Here is a 27,323-nt window from a genome sequence, read left to right as displayed (position 1 = left end):
TTCCCTTACAGTGAAAAGAGAGACCAGAGCTTCTCAAAGTAGTCATCCCAAAGCATTGTTCAAGATATGTAAGATAAAATAAATTTGGCTGTAATATATTTCTTTCCACCAACTAACAGGAAACTAGGTAATTATAATGAAACAAGATGCTTAAAGTTTAAACAGGTAAAGTTTTAAATGGTTTAAACTAGGGAAAATTAATTCTTCCCTGAAAGATAGTTTTTCTTTTTCGTATTACCTTTTTTTTTTTTTCTTTTTTTTTTTTCTTTTTTACTGCCTTGGATGTCTAATTTTGCACTACTGTCCATAATAATAAATTGGGAGAATCTCAACTATTGACATGTAAGTTAATATATCTGTGTTCATACTAGCTCTCCCCTTGTTCTCTGTTTTGACCAACTTTCTTTTTTTTTCTTAGCAAGTTTTAACTGTTTGTGTGCAAATAGACTTGAGTGGTTTAGTACACTTCAGCTGTACTCCAGAGCTCTATGGTTTCTGTCAAAATTGTAAAAAAAAGGTCAGCTTCATGGGAAAGTTTCTAAGTATTCAAAAATTATGATCCTGGCTCACAAAATCTGCCAGCTTCTATTTAAACTGAAGAGATTAATAAACAATAATAAATTAATAATTTGAGAATTATAATTCAATTATTTTTCTCCACAGCCTTATGGAAAATGTGAAACATTCAGAAATGCCAAAAAGAAAGAGACAGAGGGAAAGACAGTGGAGATGCCTCAGAATAGCCTGACTACCACGTTTCATGTTAAAACACTGAGTTATGGCAACACTGTTTGAGAATATTGTTGCTTAGTTTTCCCTAGCCCTTTCTGTGGATGATAGCATTGTCAAATAATCCTCTATATATTTCTGTGAGTTCTTAAAATCTCCACTAATCTCATTTTGATTGGTTTAGGGTATACTACATTTCAGAGCACCTTAGTCCAGATGCCCCACATACAATCCCGTTTTCAGTTCTATTCTGAAGTAAGTCTATTGTGTTGAGCTCCAGATCTACTTGTCTGTTGGAGAGTTTGACACAATGACATCTGCTCTGAAAATCCCATTGAAGCTCAGGTCTTCATGCAACTTTCATACATGCCTCAATCTGTTAAACTTTTTCAGAATGCTGGAAGCATGAGTGTACCCAGGTTGGGTAACGAAGGAAGCCTACTAAATTCCTTTTAAGTGTCTGTCCTAATCCAGGCGATTGCTAAGAAAAGAACAGTAAATAATTATTTGAAAAATGAGGTACAATCATGGGTCCTTCAAGAATGTAAAAAAAAGATAACCTGATGGATGAGTTAATAGGCACACATCTATTCAGACAGGCACACAGGGATGGATGAGCCTGATGCCTGTGAAGCAATCACTCATTAGACATGTTAGCTATTATTATTATCTGTTTGTGCTACATAGCACTAGGAGCCTCCTGCTGAGACTTCAATGCCATTGTGCACACAGTAAGAGAGTACTGACAGCCTCAACACATTTCCAGACTCAGTGGTCAGAGGTCAGCAAATAATTGCATTATTTGTGCACAGGGGGTGGAGGCACCCAAAGATGAAACAACTTGCTCCTCAATTTGTCAGTGATGCTTCAAGGAGGAGTCATTCTAAGGCTGCTGGATGACTTCTGGTAGCCAGACCAGTTTGGGCATTCTTTCATAATGTTGTTGTGCTATATTCTTGTTGTGTTGTAGTTGTGTTGTTGGATTCTCAAATTGGATTCTCCCATAAGAGAAAAAATTTCCATGACTTTCCTTTAAATTATGAGCGGAATATCAAATACATGTGGTGTACATGTGGTTCCAGCAGCTGTGCCTGGAATAGATTTCTCAAAGTTTCAGCTCATGGAAAAAACCTAGTTGTCTTTCTTGTTGCATTTTCACTTATATTTGTCTCTCCTTTTAACCTGCTGTTAGAGACTTATGGAGAAAAGGAATGCTTCCCAAAGAAAGACAAATGAGATAAGTTACCAAATTAGTTCATTTCAGTTGCTTTTGTTCAAGTGACAGTTCTAAAGGACAGCAGGCTAAATGACTCAGAAGTGTGAGAAGAATTTGAGTACAATTTATTATCTTGACATCCTTTATATAATCTTTGTTTTGTGCTGTACTTCAGAAACTGTCTCATTAAATAAATTTCCAAACATTTCATTATTTTCTTTACCTAAATCTATTTTTAAGCAATTTCTTTTTCACCATGGGAAGATTAATTTTTTGACAGACATCTGAGGACTGTGCACAGGATTTTTATATACCTCTTCATCACATGCCGCATACACCTGCTCAGGGGTGTATGTGTGCTCCCCTAAGCAGGGGCACCTGTCTTAGAATTGCTGTTTTAATGGGTTTTGTCAACTTTTGGCCCCCACCTTTTTTTAGATTTGAGTTCTGCTGGCAAGTTCATATGCATTGTATTCTCTTACATCTTTGTCTTTTGATTCAATTTATCCCAGTATTGGTGATTGGCATAGTTTTTAGTTTTCCTTTTCTCTCCCTGTCAAGGTCAGATTTTAGGAGCCAGGCTGGCAGAGCCAAGCAGCAGCATGCTATTTCCCTGTGCCTCTGAAGGTTACAGGGGGTACAGGCAATAAAAAACCACATCAGAGCTGCCTCAGAATGACAGGCCCAGATCTGAGACTTTTGTCAGCTTTTATCTGTGCTACTTGAACTGAATCAGATTTGGCATCAATTTTATCTACAATTAAACAAGAAGTTGACTTTAATAAGAGCACAAAGAGAGACTGCAGTGCTGGCCTGGCATAAAAAGGTGTAGAAAAAGCCATTTCAAATCTTGACAATAGACACAGACACCAAAACCTTGAATATCCTAATGGTCTACACCTCCTATTCTATGCTTTGTATAAATGTTTCCTTTGCAGTCTAATTTATTCCACCATTTTTAAAAAGTTCATGTGAAAGAAAAGCAGAGCATATGTAATGATACAATTCACATTTTGCCATTAATCACATGTACGTGTACACGTTTTTGCTTATCTTACGTAAGAATATCTACAGTGGGTCAAATCATCTGCTTTCCAGTAGTGGTCAAAAAGCTTGGGGCACTCTATGGGATCAGAACAAATACATATGGTATTTTTCTGATGATTCTCTCAGTCCATTATCATCTGCCCTTCAGGCACCTCCTGAACTGGGAGTTGTTTCCATGAAATTAGCAACTCCTGGTGCATTTCTCTTCTGTGAAATTCTCAAGCCTCTCCTTGAAGCCATGTAAGATTTTACCATCCATGACTCGTGGTGAGGAATTCTGCCCCTCAACTGCAACACCACCTGCAAGAGTCTCTTTTTTGATTTGAGACTAATTTCTGGCAGCCTCATTTGATGTACCAACTACCACAATATCGTGCCTTAGGGAGCTACAGTGGGAAAAGCTCTGGTAATGGAATGTAGCACTTTGTAGGAGGCTATGTTTTTTACTGTTGGGTCCCAAGTGAGAGCAAGTGAGAGCTCCGCCTCTTCATAAAATGTCTGAAGAGTATGAAAGTGCAACCAATCTAGTGAGGGGAAGGAGGTTTGCCTCCCGTTATCAGAACTGATATGGTTATATATAACTCTAACACTTCACTCTAATTTCTCCTGCTCTATTTTTCAGGTTCAGTATGCTTCTGGTCTCATAGTTTGGGAAACCAGATACTGCAAGGATTGTTACATTTAAATAAACATTTTAATGCTTGCTATAATACTGCAGCTATGTCATAACCAGAAAACATGGATTTTAAAAATGTAATAGTAAAGTTCACAGAGTTGCCTCTGCAAGGTATGCTACATGTGGATTTATCCAGAGAAAGGACAGGGAGAGGAGCTGAGGACCATGGTTCTGTAGCCATCTCACTGCTATTCCACACTCCACAGGTAACCCCTCCCTCTGTATGCCCCTCTGCAACCTCCCTTGATCACGGGACTTGTCCAGCTTGATCACTGTACTGAAATGCCTGGTCATTGGTGTTGAGAGGTTTTGTGTCAATGAGAGATGGCAAGGCAGCACTATTGAGGACTGAGCCCAGCAGCTGTAGAGGCCAACCCTTCCACTCCTGCCCTACCAGCAAAGGCTCTGGGATGCCTTGTGGAATGGTGAGTATCACCAGGGTCCTTGAATCCCAGATATTTTTTGTGTTTGTTTGCCAATAAATAATTGTTTCATATTTTCAGGTGTGAATATTCTTCTTGCACAGTCTTCTTTTGCAGATCTGAAGATGTCCAATGTGACTCAGAAGAAATATAGTGATATATGCTATGTGTCAGATGGCTTCATCTCAATCTTGTCTTATTTTATCAAAACCTGACAGAATGCTTGTCCTTGGCAACTTGCAAAGATGGTTGCAGTCTGATCCTATGAGAGCAGATAGGAAGTGAGATGAAGGCATAGGTTAACCAGCTTTTCTTCTTGGTCAGAAATACCTGAATATTTAGTCTATTCACATTCTGCTTGTTCTTATTTTTCTCAAAATGTACCTTTCACAAGTAAATCTAAGCTGTCTCAGAAGTAAGGATGGATGTTTCTGCTGTGCTTAACTCTAAACAAACACAGTGTTTTTCCTCCCTTGAAAAAGATTTTTTCTGCTGAGTTGATAATCTGCTTTGTCTTTCAAAATCCACAAGACAATCTCCAAGCCAGCCATTTTAGCTGCAGCTTGGAGAATCAAAACAGGATTGACAAATAACATATAGACTTATCCTGTATGATATATTTTTTAGTCTGACAATCTCAAATATTGTTTATAATTAATTCTTTCCCTTCTATTCTTTTGTATGCAATATTCAAAAATGAAAAAAAATAAAAAATTGAAGACCTAAACTAGGGAAATCTTTGTCATACTCATGTTTTTTGTTAGAACTGTTTTTGGGGTTTTTTTAATAGAACTACAGATAACTCCTTTTGCAAAGGAATTTAGCCACTGGCAGGCTGGGTAGCAAGGCAGTTTCTCCCGTGTAATCCTCTGTATTGTAGAACTGTAATGGAGTGAACAGGCCATAATGAGGTTCAGCATGTGCAGTCTGCAAAAGGCTCCAGTTCTGGCATCTTGCACTGCATATAAGATGCTACTGTTATTTCAACAAGCAGAATGCTTAAATTTAGCTTTGATGGACAAAAAAATTCAGAAGCACTAAGCTGACAATATATTTATATCATAAACGCAAATGCAAAATATAGCCACAAATTTCAAACCCAGTTCCCCAAACATCCTCTTGAAAGAATATCTTCACAAGCTCTTGAGTCTCTTCTTTATTAATTTTATGCAGTGTCTTCTGATAAACTCAGTTTTTAGTGGTTATTTCAATGCATTGCAATGCATGAGGCACTGGTAAAAACTGCAGTAGTCATGCTTACTTACTATGTCATAAAAGATTTAGTCTTTCTGTCTCCCTCTTTTTTTAACCTTCACATTTTCTATTTCAGGGAGATTACCAGCATGAATGAAAACCTAATGGTGGACTGATGGCTGTAAGGAATTCAGTTCTTAATGTACCGCATCAAAGACTGAGAGCAAGAATACGGATCCCTTTGGAGATCCTTGGTAAGCAAGTCATTAGTCTAGTCCTTCAGGCTTATATGATTTGCTATCCATAATTGCAGGTAGGTTGATTTTTCTAAAGGTTAAGAACAATACCAGACTGTGAAGAACACATTGAAACACTCATTCCTTATTGGCCACTATTAAGTTCCAGCAGTGTTTTACTTCTTCTATTACTGCAGTAAGAAACATTTTCTGGAAGAGTTCCTTAGAGGTTCCTTAGACTAAAGAGAAGGAAAAGAAAGTCAAAAGCTAAACTGAAAGTTTCTCCAGTAGTTCATTTTTGTTGCCAGATATTGAAGGATGAAACGCTTTCTAATACTGAACACTTATGAACTGCCTGGAACTTAGAAGTAAACGCTGAGGAATTCCAAGGTAATTAATAATCTAGGACAGTCACTTTATTAAAAAAACCCCTGAGATTTATACAGAGAAAGATTCAAAAACCTCTGAGGGAATATTCAAAAACCTCCACCACAGAGTTTATTGTCCAGGCGACTCTTCAAATGCTTTGCGAACAGCAACGGAAGGAAATCGCAAAGAGAAGACCTGAGGGAGGCATTACTAACAATCTCTTGTCAAGATTTTGGGAAATGGAAATTGAAGTTCTATCTAATAAAAGAACAAATCATTTAGTGTGACACCCTGCAGAAGAGAGACCTTCTCTGAATTCACTTCACAGCTTCCCAACAGACCCTTGCATCAGTGGTGGAGACTGCACCAGGCATATCGGGGACCTGTGTGATAAATGGCTACCCTCTCTCTGAAAAACAGCACTTTATTTATAGCCTGAATTTCAGTTTCCAGTCACCACATCTTTTTATGCTTCATTCAATAGATTCAAGAGCTCTTTTCACAAGTCAAGTTAAAATGGAAACAGCAATATCTTCCTTCTAAAGCTTTCTGAAGCCACTCAGCACAAGTGCTTCTTCTCCAGCTCTGACCCCTCTGGGATGGATCCTGTGCTCTTCTCCTGATCTCAGGCACTTATGGTTCCTCCTGTCCATTATCCCCTAGTAAATATGGTGTAGGTGCTAGTCCTCTGCTCTCATAGAGCTAACAAACCAGACACCTAAGGCAAAGGACAACTATTTAGGACAAGAGCTTTAAACACAGAGTATACATTTCTGTTCTGTTAATCCTCACTTTGAGGGCTTTTTCCCTTCCCCTAATGCAGGTTGGTCTCTTCCTGCCATCATCAGGGCTTTGAGAGGAAATTTTCATCAGCCCATCCAAACTAGCCAAGGGAAAAATGGGACTGTCGTTCCTTCCAGGTATTTTTTCTCACTAACTTTCCTCTAACTTAGTTTATTTCATGCAGAAAACTTCTTTGATTCTGGAGACAGAAGCACATGTAATGCCTATTTGGCCAAAAGAACAGCTTTTGAGTTTCATTTAGTGCTTATCCACTTGCTTTATGGAACTGATTATCCCCTGCATTTCTACCATTTGGCATGCCCACTATCAAATTCAAAACATGAGTTTGTACCTTCCTAGAAAATTCCAAAAGCATTGCCTTGTTTTGGGAGCTCTCCAACACAATCCTATTTAATAGCACCAGCTAGCTCTCCAGGAACATAAGGAACTCATTCATTTAACCCTAGTGTCTGAGATACCCATGAAGTTACTGCATGTGTTTGCTTAAAAATATCCAGAACTAGGGTGACTAAATCCCCCCCTTATATAAATTCCACATGATTTCCTAGGGAGAATAGAGAATTTAGACACCTTAACTTCATAGCACTGCACTGATTTCAACCCAAAATGTTGTCACATTTTTCATAATAATCTCATCCTTAATGCCCTGTGCTCCTCTTCTACTGCAGCAGGGTGACAGCACAGGACACAGGAGGCTGGCTGACTGCACCCATAGCAAGCTCATCTACTTAGGAAGGAGCAAACCTGAAGGAATTTGTTCTAGGACCATGACTTTATTTTTACAAGTAATGCACAACCATTTCCTATAAAACAACATCTCGGATCTTGGACCACCCTTATCATGGGTGAGTATCTTCATTTGGAGATGACATTTGCTTCTGACTGCTTTGGAGGGCTTCCTTGGCTCTGTAGCAGCAGTGGGAAGCTGAATTTACCACACAGTCAGCAAAGACAGGTAGCTACTTAGTTAATAGGTCTAAATTACCTTCTGAAGGCTTTCAGAGCTGTCTGCAGTGATTATGTGGGATACAGTCTTTCTTTAGGCTCTCACATTCAGATACTGCAATTCTTAATTCTATGCTTTTGATTTAGTCCAGATATGACTCACTGTGCAACAGAATTGAAAAACTACTATCAAATGAAAAGTTTATTCATAAACTAATGACTGAATCTTTTGGGGTGAAAACTAAATCAAACTAAACCAAACCAAACCAAACCAAATAAGATTGTATTCCTTAACTGATCCGAGTACCAGGGCTAAACTCAGTCTAATGTCTTCTGGAGACATGCTCCATTGTGGGGTCCTGCCAGTGAGAATGTGCTGCTGTCCAATAAACCCAACCTGTGTTTTCTTGCTTGGCCTGTCCTGTCCTGGAGGACTGTGTGGAAAGAGCCTCAGAGATGACTTGGTTCCATTCTTCAATCAGTAGCGGGGTACTAAGCGACAAGACAATGCATTTATGAAAGTTTCATAACGAAAGTTCAATACCTCTTGTTCTGTTGCTATTGGCTTTACTGGTCCAGGAGGAGAATTTCTGCATGTTGTTCTCTTTGTCTAGTATAGTCCTAACTCAGGACAGCCTACAGATGTGTTTGAGCACTCTACTGAACAAGTCTGAATGCAAAAACATGACTAAACTGAGTCCTGTATTGGGACCTTTTGGTACTAAGTTAAATTGAAAATCTGCACAATGGAAATTTAATTTTCATCAGAAATAGGAAAGCATATTTTTCTTTTGCACTTTTCTTCTACCAAGTGTTTTCAAAATATTAATTAATTAATCCCACAGTGATTCTGGCATTCAAGCTTTGATTAAACTTTCTGTAAATGTTAATGTGCCACTGAACTTTGAAAATGTAGATTGCACTGAAAAAGGGATACATTCTGTCAAAAAATATCCTGTCGGAAGCATAAAGGGTAAAGAATGACAGATTATGCATAATAATATTGTTCGAAGATACTTAAATGTCAGACATATATTTTAAAACTTTCCCCTTCTGAAGAGAAAACTTTTCTCCCTTTGAAGTGCTATTATCAAGCCCTTAGGACTTCCTGTGACCCAGACCTTCCATTTTATCTCATCCAATTCTAAAAATGAATGTACATTATATTGACTCAGTGTTAGTGAAACCCTTCTGTAGCAAAAAAAACCGCAAAGCAAAACAAACCAAAATAACCACTTCATTTGTGTAATAAAAATGCTAATATGTTCAGAGCAAACTACTAGAAGTTGTCTTAATCCTTATTCTTCAAAGGGGGTACAGCCTGAGCTGTACAGCACTGAGAACCCAACTGAAGACAGTACAGATACTAAGCAGGATGCTGCTTTGCTCTCACAAAATTGGTCTATCAATGACTCCAGAAGGAGCGCAATAAAAATGAGCGTTTGCCCAGTAAGATCAGAAAGGTGTTTAGTACACACCAGGTAGTGATGAACAGATGTCACCAGCTTTTATTTTTACCTGGAAGTATTGATGCTGGGCAGAACCTCACTTCATATCACAGATGCCTTCTGATCAGGAGAGGAAAGCCAGACATGAAGACTGAAAAGAAAAATTGCTAATATAATAATAGTGATATGATTAATAATGTTAATATTACTAATAAATTATTATTAAAGAAGACCTGAAATTACCAAAGCAAACAGCCAAAAATAAAAACAATGTAAAAAAAGGACTCTTCTCCAAACAAGATGGACACCCTGGCAAAGCTGGAGAGGTTTCAGAAATTTGTTAAGGACTTTGTCTATGGAAAGTACTTAGCACCCTATACTTTGGCCTGTGTCAGTCCCTGCAAACAAAGATTTCAGAGCATTAAGTAGTATTAAAAAATTACAATTAGCATACATTATAATAAGCAGTTAGAGAGCTTGCTCTGACATCATCTGGCATAAATCAGGAATAATCCCAGTTAATTCTTTATTTCATCCTGTAATATTCCCACTGGAATTATAAACAGAGTGATACTATAAATGGTGTAAAACTAGACTAAGACCCTGAAACAAGACCGTACCCCTGTACAATGGGTGCTGAGGTGGCTCCTTGTTCCTTGAGATTTCCCTCCTGCTCACATAGCCAAAATGAACATAGGTAAAAAACAGCCAAAAAATCTCCTATCTCCGAGGTCTTCACATAGAATTTTGTAATGAAGATGCTGTCTGAAGAATACTTCTCAGCTGCTGTTTTTCCTTCCTTGCAAGCATGGCCAGCTGGCTGTGTAAGTTTGCAGTTCTCTGTTGGTCTCTGATCTACCTGAAAGAGTTCCATTTAAATACTTTTTGTTCAGCATATTTAATAATGATTGCAACTATTTACAAATTACATACTAAATTTCATATGCCCTTATGTTGTTTTGAGATTATTAGCTTTAATGAAGGCAGAAACATGCAATAAGGTAAAAGAGTCAGAAGTGCAAAGAGACTTGGGGACTAAATTTACCTTTTCCATCCTTCCAGTACAGAGGCATTTGCTCCAAGGTCAGGTAGATTTTTGCAGTCTTCATAGATGAATTAATGCTTTTGGAGCTATTCAGTTTTGAGAAGAAGGGGTGGCAATCATTTAGGACTATTCTGCCCTAATGGATCCACACTCCTGCAGAGTCTCAGGAGGAGTCTGAGCACAACTGAGAGATATTAACCCTTACGATTGATCCACGTTGTTCCAGAAACAAAACTGCCCTCACAGGCCCAGATAAAGGAAGGAGAGCTCATTTTCCCTGACTAACACTAGTCTCACACCTTGACAAACAGGATCCTCTGCTGAAAAGTTTGCACTACAGAAGGGTCTGACTGTTTTTCAAGTGACTTGAGAGTGAACAAAGAGCTGGTATATGGACTTCAACCCTTAAGGATGGCTACATTGCTATCCCAAAAAGAGAATCTAGGCAAGTTTCAGTATTAAGGTCATTAAAGAGAAAAAATTACCTTTCCTGCCACTAGTTAAAAGCATAATCAGGGTACAGGAGTACATTTCTTACATAGGCAAGAAATAATCTCCTTCTGCTGTTGATCTAACTTAATGACGAAAATTTTGCAGCTGGTGAACAACAGAAGATATTTTCTCAAGGATAAAAATGGATCTTCTCCTAGTAATCTTATTGAAATCCTACTGTTGCAAATTCCTGGAGACATGGTAACAAGGCAGCACAGCTCACTCTAGAAGACAGACTAGCAGACCAACACATGAGTTAGATCAGAGAGCAGGGAAAATGATGCAGTGCTCTCCCTGGCAGAGCTGTATGAACTTCTGTTGTGATTCTTTTGTTTGAATTCAGATGGTTTTTCTCTTTGCTGAACGGTTCTGAGAATATTTTTTTCAGGTTTTGTAATTTTTATTTATTCAAGGTGTGTACTGAATTTATGGGAGCTGTAAAGTACTGCTGCAAGTTCGAAATATGTGCCATGTGATCAGCCATCCAGATCATGTGAATTGTTATTTCACCTGAAAAAACCCAGTAACTTTTAGGCAACGAAAATTCATGTTACAGAAAAAAAGGGAAAAATGCCCCCCCCCCAAAAAAACCCCTGCCAACCCAATCCAACCCAATCCAACCCAACCCAAAACTTATATTTCTAGTATCTTTGGAGAACTGACAGTCAATACGAAAAATGGTGCAGACTAAATGCTAGTCTAGTCTGCACCAGGGGAGAAGTGTCATTATACAGATGACTTCTTTACAGTAATTTTTCCTGTGGGAAAGGGGCAATGTCACAACTATGCCAGCCAGAGGTGTGGAAAAGGGCTTACCTAAAAGGTGTACAGGCCAGTAGAAGGACCGCTGAGGTTCGTGAAATCCTTCAACTATAACCCACACTGCTCCTCCAAATGGGCACCAACATGGCCAGGAAGAGCCAGAGTGTGTTTGGAGTGACTACATGGTTCTGGGGAAGATGGTCAAGACCATGGGATTCCAGGTGGTTTCTCCTTGGTCCTTCCAGAGAAGAGAAAGGGCATGGTGATGAGGTGACAGATTCTGCAGCTCCACAGCCAGTTCCATTTTCAATAGGGACTGTTTTGTTGACAGGGCTTTTAAAACCACAGGACCTTCTTTGAGGATATAGGATAAGCAGGGAGAGATGGAACCCACCTGACCTAGTGGCCTTCTGTAATAAAGTAACTGGGTTTCTGCATGAAAGGAGAGCAGTGTGTCCCACAATATCCTTGTATGTATGTGGGGATATGAAGGTCTGGAAGGGGGGTAAGCAGATGGTTTTAATAGTTGGAGAGCAGTGTTTAATGGGTTGTACTCCACCTGGAGGCCAAGAACAAGGGAAATAACACAGAGATCTGCACTGTTTAACATCTCTATCAATGATCTAAAGGAGAGGATCGAATGTCCCCATCAGCAAGTTTGCAGATAGCACCAAACCTGAGGTGAAGCTGGAATCCAGTACTATGCAACAGGAAGGGCTCTCCATATGCAAACTCTGCTGATGAGCTATTCCTTTGCCCATTCTGCTGTGTTGCGTGTTTGCACCTATATAGTTATGAACAGAGGATGTTTCTGGAAGGCTTCTCTTACTTCCTTTGTCTGAAGTTTTCAGGAACAAAGGGACATCATGATTATTTAAGTTTTGAAACCTTTATTTGTGTTACCTAACTTTCCCCCTTCTCCTCCTCCTCCTCCTAATAGCCTTGAATAATGCTCATGGGGAAGATGAAAATGACAACTCTTTCCACATCTGGAAACTGAAGAGACAGATGATGAACTGTCATTTACCAAAAGCTTTTTCTTCTATTCTTGAAGCACTGCAGGAAGAAAGGACTTCTCCTGAAACCAGCAGAACTGCTGCTTTTGCTAGAAGATTTCCCAAATAGCTATTCAACTTCCTAGGACTCACTTGGTTTCTTTTGCCCTGAGGTCTTTTCTGTTCTTTTGGGTTGGGGGTTCAAGCAGAGGAAGTTCATTTTGAGGTTTGTTCCCTACCTGCTCCCTCTTCTTTCTTGCTTTCTTTCTTTCCTTCTCATTGCGTGTTTTGATGATTTATGCATGCTGAGAAGCAAGGTGCTTCTGGGAATGCCTGTTGCTATTTAGATGCCTGGAGGAAAAACCTCTTGTAGGAAGTTGCTGAAACTACTACTAAAATAATTTTAATCTTATGTTCTTCTGCTTTCCAACTTTAATCATCTCTGATCCACCTGATCAAGAAGGCTTTTCTATTGCTTGGGCTACACTTCAGTTGAATATGCACTTAGTTTTTTTCTTTTTGGAGATTCAGGGATATGAAAGATGTGGGCAGAGCAATTACCAGTGAAAACTGAGGCCAAAAAGTTGTTGAGAACATCAGCCTTCTCCATGACAATTGTTATCAGATCCCCTCTTTTTCTTCCGTTTCCGACCGATTACCTTAAGAAGCTCTTACTATTCATCACTTCTCTTGCCAAATATAGCACCAGTTGTGCCTTTGCTTTCCTGATAATTCCTCTTTCATTTTTACCTTTGCAAAGGAAGCTGCTGTGACAGCCTTTGCATGTTTCTCAAAACAAGGATCATTGCCAGCCTGTTTTCATAAGGACTCCAAGAAGTTCCAGAGAGATAGGGAGGAGGAAGAAGAAGGAAGCTCCTCTATGCAAAGATGTCCAGGGAGCTGGGCTGTAAATCAGCTACTTCAGAAGGGAGCTTACCACAACTACAGCCTGTGGGACCCAGCAGGGACTCCCTTGGCTGAGATATTTTAAATCCTTGGGTGGTTCAAAGTCAGCAGAGCCATATGAAAGTCCTTGGAGGTCTGCCACATGATGCTATCAGAAGATATAGCACGAGGAGTGTGAGAAGATACCCTTAAATCTTACTATACTCAGCCTCTGCAGTGCAGAATCCCGTATCATTATGTGGGTCCTGGAAAGGATGCTCCAGGGAAAATGATAAACATTGAATTACAAGTCCAAATGGCAGCTGTGGACAGTATTGTCAGATTCTCTCAAGTCAGCCCTCCTCAGACTTGCAGGGGCCTACAAGCCTCTGCAACAAGGTTTTAAGTGGTACACCTGACATCGTGCAGTTGGCAGAACAGCTTGCACCATGCTGCTCATAGGACAATCTAAGCACAATACAGTGACCACCCCATGGCCATGTTGGACAAGCACATGCATTGCAGCTGACTTTTGCAGGTCAGAGCAGCCTCTGAAGCTGTGATAGCAGATTAGAAAAGACATTATCCAATTTTACCTTAGGAGGCCATATTTACAACCCAGCACTCTGTGCTGAGATCTTCCATAATGGGAAATCTGGCTTTGATTACTGCTTGGACATAACTACTTGTTAAAACTGTGGTTTTAACATTCAGGCTTTCAAAAAAGTAATTTGGGGCTGTGCTACATTATGTTTTACACTGCTCTTGCAATGTTTGATGTTTTTAAGACTGCACCAATGTAGGACCATGATTATTTCATGTGCCTTAGTCTGGCTTGTTCTGTAACCATAGTTGGTTGGGTACAAATGCTGTAGGGTTCCCTTTGCCCATCAGTGCCAAGAGACTGTATTTCAGCCTCTTACCATCTGGGTTGGAGCAGAGCAAGTCAGAGACCTTTGATATTTTCTGTGATTGTGTCAGCTATCCTTGTTATGGCCACCAGAAATTAAGGAAGTATTCATTTCCATGCAATAAAAGGCAGTGCATTTTAACACACTCAAGAGTAGGGAATGGGGCACAAATAACAATTCATCCAATTACCTAACCAAACTTCTGAAACTACCCAGACTGATTTGATAGTTTTGGATTTTTTCCCCATCATTTCATTTTTGTGAGCATGCATTACCTCATTGGCATGCTCATTGGGGTCGAAAGGTAACAATGCCAGTTATAAGCTCTGACAATGTTATCTGACATGCTGCTATTAAGCTACTGCAGGAATAAGAAGTTATTTTTTTAGTATAAAGATTGCAGCTTGGTGCTACAAGTCTTCACAGGCTCCCTGAAGCATTATTTGTAAGCAATTATCTTTTCTGTGTAAGAAAAATTCTTACAGCCTAGAGGTTGTTTTGTTCTCTGAAAGGAAACATAGTGATGCTTCCTGCAAAATTTAGTCATAGCACTGCTGATCTTGAGTTTATTCTAAATAAGAAATAATTTCCTATAATGGAAAATCCTGATCAAGTTTAATTCTAAGAGCTGAAAATCAACAGTGATTAAAACTGCAGTGTCTAGACCAAAGCAACATATGTTTTAATGATAAACAAACTCAAATGGTTGAATTAAGCAACTGTATCTGTCTAATCCTCTTTGATCTTCAAATTGGTTCTCTAGCTGCTTTTCTAGCAGAGTACACAAATACATTAGTGGTCTCTTTAATCTGGCAGTTAAAAGCATAACAATGTAAAATGGCTTGAATTTGAAGTAAATCAAATTCAGGCTGGAATACAGTGAACAGTTTCAATAGTGAATGTCATACCTTTTGATCAGATTATCATTAATAAACTATATAAAATTATTAGATTATAGAGAAAAAAATATCCAATTTAATTTTTAAAATGTAAATTCCCTGCCAGCCTTTCCTGCCCAGAATATATCACGTTCCCGGAAAATATTTTAAATGCATTGAATCAGTGGCCACGTGAGAAACAGTAGATCAATCACCACGATGCAGCGATGACTTTATTGCTCGTGTCCTGCACAACACATCTTTGCAAACATGCTCCTGCTACTGAATTGCCCCTAAAATGGAGTTGCCATTGCCAGGAGAGTTTACCACATCTACCCTTTTCCTTTCCCTAGTGTGTCTTGGAGGCAGAAAAGGACAGAGTGTCTGTCCATGCTGTGTCCCCACCTCAGTGAACAGGAAACAGGGTTCCTCCACCCAGGTCCACAGCTGCAGTGGTACAAGGTGGACCAGGGAACACCAACAGGCAACTGAACAGGGTCCAACGAGAAGAGGAGAGGAGAGGATAGGACAGGACAGGACAGGACAGGACAGGACAGGACAGGAAGGATATTTCGGTTGGAACGGACCTACAAAAGACTGCCTGAACACTTCAGGGTTGACCAAAAGTTAAAGCATTAGGGCATTAAGGGCATTGTCTCTTAAAGCCTCTTAAACATTGGCAGGCTTGGGGCATTGACAACCTCTTCAGGAAGGCTGTTCCAGTGTTTGACCACCCTCTTGGTAAAGAAATGTTTCCTAATGTCCAGTCTGAACCTCCCCTGCTGCAGCTTTAAATCATTCCCACACATCCTATGACTGGATAATAGGGAGAAGAGCTCAGCATCTCCCTCTCCACTTCCCCTCCTCAGGAAGCTATGAAGTGAGATGAGGTTGCCCCTCAGACTCCCTCTCTCCAAACTAGAAAAACCCCAAAGTTAGCTCAAGTGTATTAACTTCAAAAAATGTTCAGACTTCAGAAGTTTGGAACTTTTTTCATTAGAAGTGTTTACCAAAAAGGAGTCCTTAGAGGTGGGCATACAATCAAGTCCTGGTCTGATTAGGATCCATCAAAGGCAGAAGGCATATTAGTAACCCACAAATGATGGTCACACAGGTAATGATGGAAGCAGAATTGCCCATCATTGTGGCTTCTTCAGAAGTTTTGCAAGAATGAACAGTTATAGAAAAAGAATTGCAGAATTCTGTCTTCTGGGGAGTCCAGCCATTCAACAAACACATTCCTCTTGTCAAGTCCGTCAGCATCTTCCTGTGTGCTTAGCCATGCTGAGGAACTGCCATCACTCCTAACAGTGGGTTTTCTGTCTTTATTCACATCTCTTTTTCCATCTCTGAAAGAGACAGTGGTCAGTTCTGTAAAGATTTGTTGCAAGCTGATTGCAAACTGGCCAGCTTGTAACTTGTTCAGCTGGTCCTGCTGAAGGGTCTTCACTCTAGATTGTAGGACTGCTGAATCTTTTTCTTAATCCTGATGAGGAACACATTTCTCACCAACCTGACTCCAGGTATCTGTGCTCCATCTCTTACATCACTGGAATTATTTCAAAAACTGCAAATGGCAGACAAATGATAGCCCGGATCATTCTCAGTAATTAATGAGTTGCATCTCTGGGATGAACACATGTGCTTAACACCAGCAACTGTTAAGACAGAAATATTTTCATATGTTAAACAGAATGAAACATAACCACATACCAATCAGCTCTCTATGACAAATAACATGAGATTAATAGAGTTCTGAAGCTGAGTTGCAGAAGTGTATGAGAATGTGCAACCCAGGCTGAGACAGATTGTTATACAAAAGTGCATTACAAGATTTATTTTTTACATATGTTCCTAAAAGTCTGACACTTGAGCTAGCTTCACACCAAGGACCAGATGTAACTCATATTTTGCAATGGTATTTAAATGTTAACGCTGAGCAAAAACAAAAAGTTATTGACAGTCATTTTGCTGGACTCATTAGAACAGTTTTCTGCAGTATTCAACCATACCTCTCGTGTCAGAATTCAAAGTAAACTATGCTGGAAGACTAAGGCATCTGTTGACTATATGGGTGACTGATGAGTAAAAAGGCAGTGGCTAATCAAGGTGCAGGAGACTAATGTGAGTGGCAGAACAGAGTGCCCTAAGATGCTGTTGCCTTTCCATCTTTTTGCAGCTATTTGTTGTGTATTGCCAAAACAGCTTGTTAAGAACAGACAGCTCCAAAGCAATGTTTTTGTAAAATCCTTTAATCAGAACACCAATGAGAAAAATCGGGTCTGTGGATGCTGCAAAGTTGAGATGTATAGCTTTTGCTAAACAGCATATCAACATAATTTGTTTATAGTTGTTTTTTCTTCACTGAAACATAGCTGGACAGGTTATCAAAGTGTCACTTTTGTAATATCTGTTCGAGGACGACTTCCTCCAATGGAATAATTCAATGTTCAAAACCTACCAACAGAGGGATATCAGAAAATAATTTGACTTATTGCATTTGCTTAATAGCATAGTAAGCATGGGCCAGTAAGGACCTCTTAAAGTTTCCAGGTTTCTGAAAGTTTGCAATTTCTGGGCTGTTGCTGACTCTGGTTATGGACACAGCACTTGCTCTGCTCTTCTTATTTGAGTGCCATGGGGGACTGCACCTTGGTGGTGAGGTGACTGCCCTGCTAATGTGGCTGTACCCTCAGCTCCCAAATCACCTTCTCTCATGAAGCAGCCCACTTCTGCTGCTCTCTGACAAAGTGATGCTCGAGATAACTGTTCAAAGTCTGCAGAGGATTTATGATTTCAAGTACATAAAGCATTCAGAAATTAGTATTTCTATTATTCATTCATTTTCTGTTCTAAAACTGAAAAATGAGCATTACTGCATGTGCTGTGGGTAGCATATTTGACTTCCTAAACTCTTTATCAGTTTGATATAAAGATTTGCATTGAATCCAGTTTTATCTGAATTAGGTCTACTAGGCAGAGACATGTTTTCCTCATGACTGTCCTATATGTCAAAACTACTTAAGTTTAAAATCAATATTGCATTATTGTGCAGCTGTGACAATATGGCTAGTAGCTTATTTCCCAGCATTTTTACCTCTTGACTGCACATGAAATCCTTTTCAATCCAAAAAGTCTTCTGTTGAAATTTAGGCTTGTTATTTTGTCAATATATTTAAGACATACCCAAGTCACACCGTCCAAAGATTGGCTGGCACCCAAATGACCATGACACCCAAGGCTGCTAGTGTGTGGGAGTATGCTCCTCAGAGGAATGGCAAATCTGAGCAGTTTTGACAAACAGGAACCAAGCATTGAAATCCAGCTCTTGAAGAACACAATTCAACATCAGGAGATCAAATTTTTTTAGCATTTTCAAAACCTACTGTTAGTAATGTTAGACATTTTAAGACATTGTTGTGGTACTCTTCTGAATTGGAGCTGGTATAAATGTCTACTCACACTTTGTGAATGTGTTTAAGCCTTATTTGGGAAGTGGTGGATAGAACAGGTTAATAGACCTCTTGATTAAAAAATTATAAATATAAAGCCCAATCTTTTTTTCTGTTATTACTAGTTTTACATGCACTTAATAAGAGGGTAACTCTAATGCAAACACCAATTACAAACTTTTTTGGTTCAGTGCTGGGAAATAGCGATTATCCTAGGTGTAATATTTCTGAGTAGTGTCATTTCAGAACTGCAGTTTAAATATTTTAAGAGTAGAAATGAATAATAAACATCTATGTCAAACAGTATATCTTTATACAAAGGTTTGAAAACACCTTGAACTGCTAGAGCAAAAAGAATGTACATTGCTTTTCCAAACCAACATCACAACGAAATTTGAAAGCAGAAAAAAAATATTATGTTTGACTGAAAGAATATAATAAACAACGTCACCTAAACTGCTTGGGTGTACAAGCATGCCTCTTAGATGCTCACAGGGATCAGAACAAAGCCCATTATTACTGAATGATTTTAATCCATAATCTCAAAGTAGGTATCAAATGTCTAGTGGAGAAAACATGCAAATAAGGAACAGTGAAGCTTGATGTGGGCAATAAAATCATATACACCATGAAAAGATGAGATGTGAACAACAGCGGTGATTAAGAAGGCACATGGGAAAATGGTAGCTTTTCCATCATTTGGTGTCCTCCACTGAAGATTTCAACTAAGTTAGCTTGCTCAAGATGAAGGCAAGTGCATAAAATTAAAGGAAACTCCTGGAGATTTATAGGAAGTTAAATCTCTTCTGCACTTTGTCAAAACCTGTCAGAACTAGTTGAAAACCATGAATTTAATTCACTAGTGATACTTCCAATTATTTTTTTCTGATTCAAGTAAACATTTAAACATTGATCCTGGCACCTTCTAAGCTAGATTTTCAAGTGATATTTGGCTAATTTAGTCCTTCATACATTAATAGCAAAATCTAGATAGAGGAGAGAAAATGGCCACCTGAATTCCTGAATATGAGTGCACACCATGATTCCACCATGGGGTGATCCAACTGTGTGATTCATAATCTCCTATTGCCCCCCTGCCCAAGTCCTTTTTTCCAGAGAAAAGAAATCTTTGGGAGCTGAGCACTGGTAGAGGCAACATGCTTCACAGGTTCCCAGTCTAGGCAACCAGGGGACCAGAGTTTTGTGTGCACCGCAATGCTCAGTGGTAGGTAAATCTAAAGAATGACTTCAATGACAAAGTACTCACAAACTTTGCTGTGTACACACTGTCATGCTTATTCTTTTACTGAGTAGTAATGAGATAACAAGCTCTTATGCTGAAATCACTACTTTTCTCTGACAGTTTATCCTATATTAAAATATAATTTTTTGTTTTATTCTATACTGTAACATAGGTCTGGAGAACGGTTCATCCACCTCAAGTCTGCCTTGAAAACTGCCTTGCACTTTTCCATATCAAAAGACTTTCACTGATTAACTTGGAGGGCTACAATTTGAATTGTGCAAAGATCAATGGATCAGTGCTGGAATGGCCTTCACATTTGCCCTCCACGCACTACTTAAATGAAGAAAAGATTTATCCTTTTAAAAATGCATTTTTGAGCTCTTTTTATTGCCTTCTTTTCCCTTGAAAGTGCAGGTCTGGAGTAGGAGTGTAGCAATTTTCAAATATGTGAAATGTATTTTTCATATGATTGAAGGGCCAAAGATAACTTAGCATGATTTGGACACATGAAGAGATGAACTCGTCAATTCACCTATTCTTATTTGAATAAACTGTGAATAAATTGTATTTTACAACCTGATCATTTGCCTATATCATAATCAAGAGTCTAGGAAGCTGTATTGTGTACTGTCATATAAACTTGTAAATGCTATACCACTGTGGTTCAGATACTTCTGTCCCAGGGCAATAACTTCTGCTCAGCAATTCTTTCACCAGTGGCTTTCCAGTCTGGAAGCATACAAGAATTTTCCTATGTCCATGTCAAGCTTTATTTCAGGCTCAGTTTAAAACATCACTTCTCCTGGCTTATCTCTTCTGTATTGACCCATATGGCAAAACTCACATGATGGAAAGCACCCTGCCAGGAGGATTTCCATTTGAGGCAACATTGAACCTGGTGACAGACTCTGTGTACCCTGGAGTAGGGTAGGAACTTGGACATGCTTTATCATCAGAGGAAGATTACAAATTTAACCACATGTTCTGGAAGGATAATTGCTTCAGATTGCCATTTTGTATAATCTTCATAATCCACGGAGTTAATTTAAATGCTCCAAACATGCTAGTACTTGGGTATATGATGAGAACAAGTACATTTTTTTTCTGGGATTTTGATACAAACCAAAGAAAAACAGACACTCAGTTCAGCTTTTAATTGGAAAATGGATGGCTGTCAGACTCCTTTGAAAAAGCCTTTTCTAAATGTGCCTTACTGGTGTTGTCATACTCAATTTTTTCCTGTAAGGAAAATAGATTGCTTGCTTCTCAGTGGCAAATTACTGTACCGATGTACTCAAAACATGGTGGTATTAACCCAGTCAGCTGCACTGTATTATCAAAATTTTCATTTCTGCAAAAATTTATTGGGTGACTGGGCTGTTGTAGTATCAGAGTACCTGCCCACCTTATGTCTACTTACAATATTACATATGCTGCTCCTTTAATTTTCATATATGTTTCCCTGGAGTTCACAGTATTCTGAAGAATCTGTAGTTAATATTCTAAGAGTGCAGTTTATATTAGCTGAGCAGAATGGCCTTGCATTGCTCCCCCAAGCAGCTGGCATTTTCAACGAAAAATATACTTCTGCATATCCATGCACTGCTTCCCAGAGTACTGAGCACTGACTGTACAGACTTGTGAAGGTGTTGTACTAAGAGAGGGTTCCTATTTCAAGCATCAGAGTTAAAGCTGAAATGTACAAAAGAAAATCTGAAGCACATCATTCATGAATCAGGTTCTAGATGATTACAATGATTCCTCCTTAAAATTAAAGACAAATTTGTGAAAATTCCTGTTAAATATTATTTTTAAGTTATCAGTGATTTTGTTTCATGTCTCAGTTATATATACAACACTGAGACAAAAAATTGGAAGCCAGAAAGCACTATAGAATTAAAAATAATTCAAAAGTGGTAAAACAAAGCATCACAGATGAAATGTTTTATTTGCCACCTTCAAAACAAACAGTGGGGTTTTTTTCAAAGTAAAACCAAATCTTGTTTCAAAGCTGAATTATGTCAAAACTGACTATACACTTCAGTCTTATTGAAGTGGCACTTTCCAACAGAGAACCGTTTAACCAGAAAACCCTTCAGAGTCTCTGGCCTTGGGGCAGAGCTGGAGTGACCAGTCCAGTGATGCTGACCTGCCTGGGCAGGACACCAGGATTGTTGCAGCTGTGGTATGCCAGGGAGGCAATCTACCCTCACTCCTCACTACAGCATGTTTGCAGAAGATCTGCTCAGTTTAGTATCAGCTGTGCCTTTAATGCAATACTCTCTTCCTTATTTTTGTGATCAGCTTCTCCTAACTTGATGGTCCCACAGTCCCTTAACATATAATGTGTTCAGGGAGCTGAGGCACCAGCTCTTTCTAAGGCTATTTTCCATGATAAACAAAATAGCAACATGTAAAAACTGCTAATAAATGGCACATCCCACAGGAGAGAAGGTATTACCTCAGTATTATCCCATTTTCTGCTTATTCGAAGAGTGAGACTCTCAAGGTCAAACAAACCAAGGCCTCCCTTGAGGCAATGCTAATGCCAGACTGGCTGTGCATGCCAAGCTGCTGGCCCAAAGGTTATGCATTACAGGCTTTGACTGCCAATATTCTTATACTGCTGCTTTTCTTTCTATTTACCATTCTCCTGCACTGCGTCACTTTTATGTCAGGCTTTTAAAAAGCCTCTTCTCCTCCTATTACCTGAAATTTTCAAAAGAGTAGCTACTGTTTGTACGTGAAGAGGCAGGCTATTATACAAATACTTACATATGCTATGCACAAAAAAAGATGGGTTGAAGGAACTATCTCAGGAGAATAAAGCACTTGAAGTCAAGCCTTAGGAAGAGCAGGACTACCTGCGCAGTTTTAATTTATCCCCCTGCCATCCTTATATAAAACCGAAGTGCTAAAGTGAGTTAAATTATTGTATCACACGAGACTTGTAATTTATTCTCCTTTTTCTTTTTTTAAGCTCTGACTGAACCACATTTCTGATAACCTACTGCAAACAAATACTCCATGCTGCAATGTTCCTTGCAAGAAAGCATGTGATGATACACGGCTACAGAAACTGGTAAGCAAGAAAAAAATTTACTAAGAAATCAAGCCTGCATGCTTTGTATTGTAAAACAAAACTTCAGCTGAAACATGGTCATAAAACGAATCTGTCATCCAGGCTGCTATGCAATATACTGACAACAGCAAATTCAGGTTGGCAGTTCCATTCCAAACTTCTCTTTTCATTTTTAATCTATTACACTCAAAAGGACCTGTGAATGTATTTGCATTAGGAAAGGCATCTACAGAGGTTTAAAAGCCATCTATGTTCACAGGGAGAGAGAGAAGACTTGGGACTGGGATTTTCTTTCTACTCAGTCCTCCCTTCATCTAAGAACAGCACCAGATTGCGAAGGGCAAAGAAGGAAGGTGTGCTACATTACCTACTGCCTGCTGGGCCCTAATAGCAGGGAAGCTGGTAGAGGAAGGCAAGGAGAATTCCTCTAAGCACCTCACAATTGGCACATGAATTCTGCTGTTGTGAAACGAGAAAGTGCAAAATTTTTGCAGTGCTGCCATAGGGGCTCCCTTAGGGGCTGTGCCACAGGAGATGGATCGGAGGGTGAACATCTCTTCTAGGGTGGAATGAAAATGACAGTTCAGTCCAAACACATGATGCTTTTTCCCCCCTACTGTAGACAATTAAGGCTTTCATTCCAGGTAAAAGAAAAGACTGATTTTCAGAGAAAATGTTGGTGGGAGAAGGAACTGGATGAGCAGTCTTTCTTTGTGAGACAAAATTAAAATACTTTGCATGGCACTGTTCAACTGAAATGCCACCATCAAGCCTGTACCAGGTGTTTGAGAGGTTTTGCTCCTGAGGCTGGTACAAACACTTTCCATTGCTATATCACAGATGGAATTGTAAATTAGAAAATCACTGACTCAGCATATTTGCATAAATATTCGCATTTCTGCGAAGTTCAACTCAGTTGGAAGTATATTTTTTATTCTTCCTTAATTCAAACATTGTATATTCTAGTCAGGGTCAGATCACATTAAAAATGGTTTTCAGTCAGTGCCAAGTTGACTCAGAGAATTTCAGATCCAGAGTTTGAACAGCTGATTTTGCTCTAATTCTCTGAGCAAATGTTGCAGACTGAAAACGTCTGTGTTTGTGTCAGTGGTATTTACAATTCTGTACATGGAGAGAACCTGTTCCAACAGGGAAGTGACGACTGCTTTCAATGTTCAGAAAGATCTGTTTCCTGGCTGTCTGGAAAATCCACAGCAAAATATGCTAAAGTTCTTCTGTTCTGACACCTGAAAGTTAAGCACTGTGGAAGATTTAAAAAAAATGTTAGGATACACACAGTACATTAACTTTAGTTCATTATGATTTCATAAGGTAAATTTCAAAATGTGTAAATTAGAGTTGCTAAAGCAGATTTCTTCAGGTTCGGGGTTTTATCCCTTCTGCTAATTTTGCAGGAAAATCAGCTGCTTCTATAATCATATTTTGTAGTGACATTTCAAATACTGTTTAATTAATACTCACAGCAGCCTTGGGAGTAAATGGAAAATGCAATAAAACAATAGATTTAAAAACCTTTAATACAGAAAGTCACTATTTGCTCAGATCCTAATCTTCAAAAAATAAGGTAAGGTGACAAGACAGCACATCACATACTATCCAAGAAAGTGGACTGAAAAGCCAGTTCTGCAGAAACAGATCTGGCTCAAGCAGAAAATTAAATATTGTCTTTCACAAAGGACATATGGATGGAAGGCTAACCATACAGCTGGGTGACAGTCACCAGTGTGGCCTTAGTACACGCCTGAGATATTCCAAAAAGGAGAAACTCCCTGCACAGTCCCTACATCTGCAACTTTCATCTGCAAACTGTTGCTAGAAGGAATTGTTTATTTGTATATAGTTTCTGGAAGGCTTAATTCTTACTTTAACCAAATGGATTTTCTTGAAAATATTAGCTGTGAGAAGAATCCATAAGGGGATTTATAGACAGCTGAAATATAGGTAATTCGCAAAATATCCACAATAATACACAGAGGTCTGTGACCTCCACAACACCTATGGCTATTTACTGTTATTCTAAAGTACTAAATTATTTCTTCAGAGTTTTAGGAGAAAAACAAGGTTTACATTATTTCCTAATGGCATCAGTACCAGAAAACAACCTCTAGCTGAATGTCTTAGGTACAGTGCCTTTGATAAAGGGCCATATTTTTCAGTAGCATGTGGGGAAAAAGCAACAAATGCTAATCCTTGGTGTAGGCTTTGGGATTTGCTGCAGATGCTACCAATTAGAAATCACATATTCTGCTGGTAAAAAGGAGAATCAAAATAAAGGTTTTAGTTTGCTCCCTATGTGACAAAACCCTCCTGGGTTTGTTCTCTAAATTTTCAACAATCAGTCTTTTTTTTTCTCATTGCTGGATATCAAGAGGGATACTCTGAAGTGATAGAATCCTTTGAAAAGTAAGAGTTAAGAAATCTCCCCTCTGATGATAATGCTTGCCTGTGCATTAGCACTACCTGCCATCACAGTCACTGTCCACTTGCAGCTGATGGGAGAAATAGGACTTGCTTGGAGCCAATGGTCTCACTGTGACACCTGCCTAGTGCTCATGAGGTCAGGTCATGCTGCTGACACTCACCACCTCAGTGCCAGACTGTGTCAAGGCAGTTAGTTGTAAAGGGAGCAAACATTGTCTGAAGTGCTGAGATTGCTTTCACATCTTCACAGTGGAGCTTGTTCCCCTGAATCCCACTGTTAGTGGAGACAAGTGGCACTTCTAGCCAGCAGTTCATCTTAGTATGTCAAACACCTTTAATAAGCTGATAAGACTTGTGTCCTAGAAGACCATGTGTTACTCCAGATAAAAGAGATGATGCACAAAACTCAGTCTGCTGCAGACAGCACCTGCAGATATGCATCCCTTGTCACCTGTCCCTTCAGTCAAAAGTGTAAATTAGTCAAAAAAAATGGCAAAGAATGCACCCAACTTCAAAGGATGTTGAAAGGACAATGTGGGGAATTGCAGGTCACTCAGCCTCATTTGAAAACTTCCTCCCTGAGTGAGGCTTGTTGTAGAGCATTTCTGAGCACAAGAAGCAGCTGGCTGGAAACAGGTGGCATAGATTTACTGAGGATAAACTCTGCCTGACCAACTTGATTGCCTTTGGTAATAAACTGACTAGATTTTCCAAGAGCAGAGCAGTACAGAGTGGTCCAAGGGGAGTACCACAGCAGTTTCCACTGGGATCTATCTGCTTAACATCTTTGTCAGAGGCTGGAGGAGGTGACTGAATGCACTCTCATTGTACTTGCAGATGTTGCCAAACTGGAGGGAGTCTCAAAGAAGGGGCTGCCATCCAGAGGGACTGAGTCAGGCCGGATGAATGAGCCACAAGATTCAACAAGGAGGAATGCTGAGTCCTGCCTGTAGGAAGGAAAAATACCTCCAACAACACAGGCTGAGGATTGACTGGGGGGATGCCCTGCAGCAAAGGCTCTGGGGATCCTGTTGGGCAGCGAGCAGGACATGGGCCAGCAGTGCGTCCTGACTGCAAAGGTGGCCAATGGCAACCTGGACACAGTGGAATATGATGAGGATGAGAGGTTGGAAAGGAAACAAGAAGGGCTTCTAAGGCTGCATCATGAGTAAAAGAAAGGTTAGAGGAAATGTGGCCCACCTCCAGAGAACAAGGAAAAGGCTGAGGTACTCAATAACTTCTTCACCTCAGACCTTACCTGTACAATATGTCATCAGGAAATCCTGAGAATCATGAGAATGATTGGACCAAGAACAGCTAGCCTTTAGCAGAGAGGAATCCAGTTACGGAACACTTAACAAACTAAACATACATAAGTTCATGGGATCAATTTTATAGGAAGCACCCACAGGGTTGAGAGAGTTGGTCAATGTAATTCAAGAACACTCTTGATTATATCAGAGAAATTGTGGTGGCTGGGACAGGTTTCTGAGGACTGGAGGAAAGTAAATTACACTTTTGTCCTCAAGAAGGGTACAAAGGAGGTTTTGGGGAACTACAGACTGATTAAACTCACCTTAATCTCTGGGAAGGTGATGGAGCAAATCCTCCTGAAAACCACTTCTAGACACATGAAGGACAAGGTGCTGACAGGGAGTATTCAGCATGGATTTACAAAGAGGAAGTTGACCAATCTGATAGCCTTCTGCAATGAAAAGACAGGCTCTGTAGCTGGGGAGAGAGCAGTTGATGTCGTCTGTCTCAATTTCACCAAGACTTTCAACACTGTCTCACATAACACCCTCATAGACACACAGATGTCATACTAGACAAGTGGACTGTGAGGTGGATTGTGAAAACTGTCTGACAGAGTTGTAGTCAGCAGCACAAAGTCCTCTGATTTAGATACAAAACCCCCTTGTGTTTCACACACATTCACGACCAGGCAGTAGGGTCTATGGACTGGAGTGTTTTTTCAAACTGTGAAAAAAAAGAGTATTTAACTGTTATATCATCCTATAGGTGATTACCTAATAGCAAAAAAAAA

At 39.5% G+C, this 27,323-nt stretch overlaps 1 long non-coding RNA gene across 2 annotated transcripts; it reads left to right on the top strand.

Moving 5' to 3' along the window:
• Nucleotides 1–761: 761 nt before the first annotated feature.
• Nucleotides 762–27,323, top strand: LOC135409540 (uncharacterized). 2 transcript variants are annotated; one of them, XR_010428253.1, is made up of 4 exons: nt 762–4,093; nt 5,421–5,538; nt 22,733–22,834; nt 26,114–27,323. It is a non-coding gene; the product is annotated as an uncharacterized LOC135409540 (long non-coding RNA). The 2 variants fall into 2 exon arrangements; XR_010428254.1 differs by lacking the exons at nt 22,733–22,834; nt 26,114–27,323 and adding exons at nt 7,362–7,538; nt 19,922–21,568.

The sequence above is a fragment of the Pseudopipra pipra genome, chromosome 2 (assembly GCF_036250125.1).
Source record: "Pseudopipra pipra isolate bDixPip1 chromosome 2, bDixPip1.hap1, whole genome shotgun sequence".
NCBI lineage: Eukaryota > Metazoa > Chordata > Aves > Passeriformes > Pipridae > Pseudopipra > Pseudopipra pipra.
Note: the sequence above shows the minus strand (reverse complement) of the source record. Positions and strands in the feature narration are given on the sequence as shown.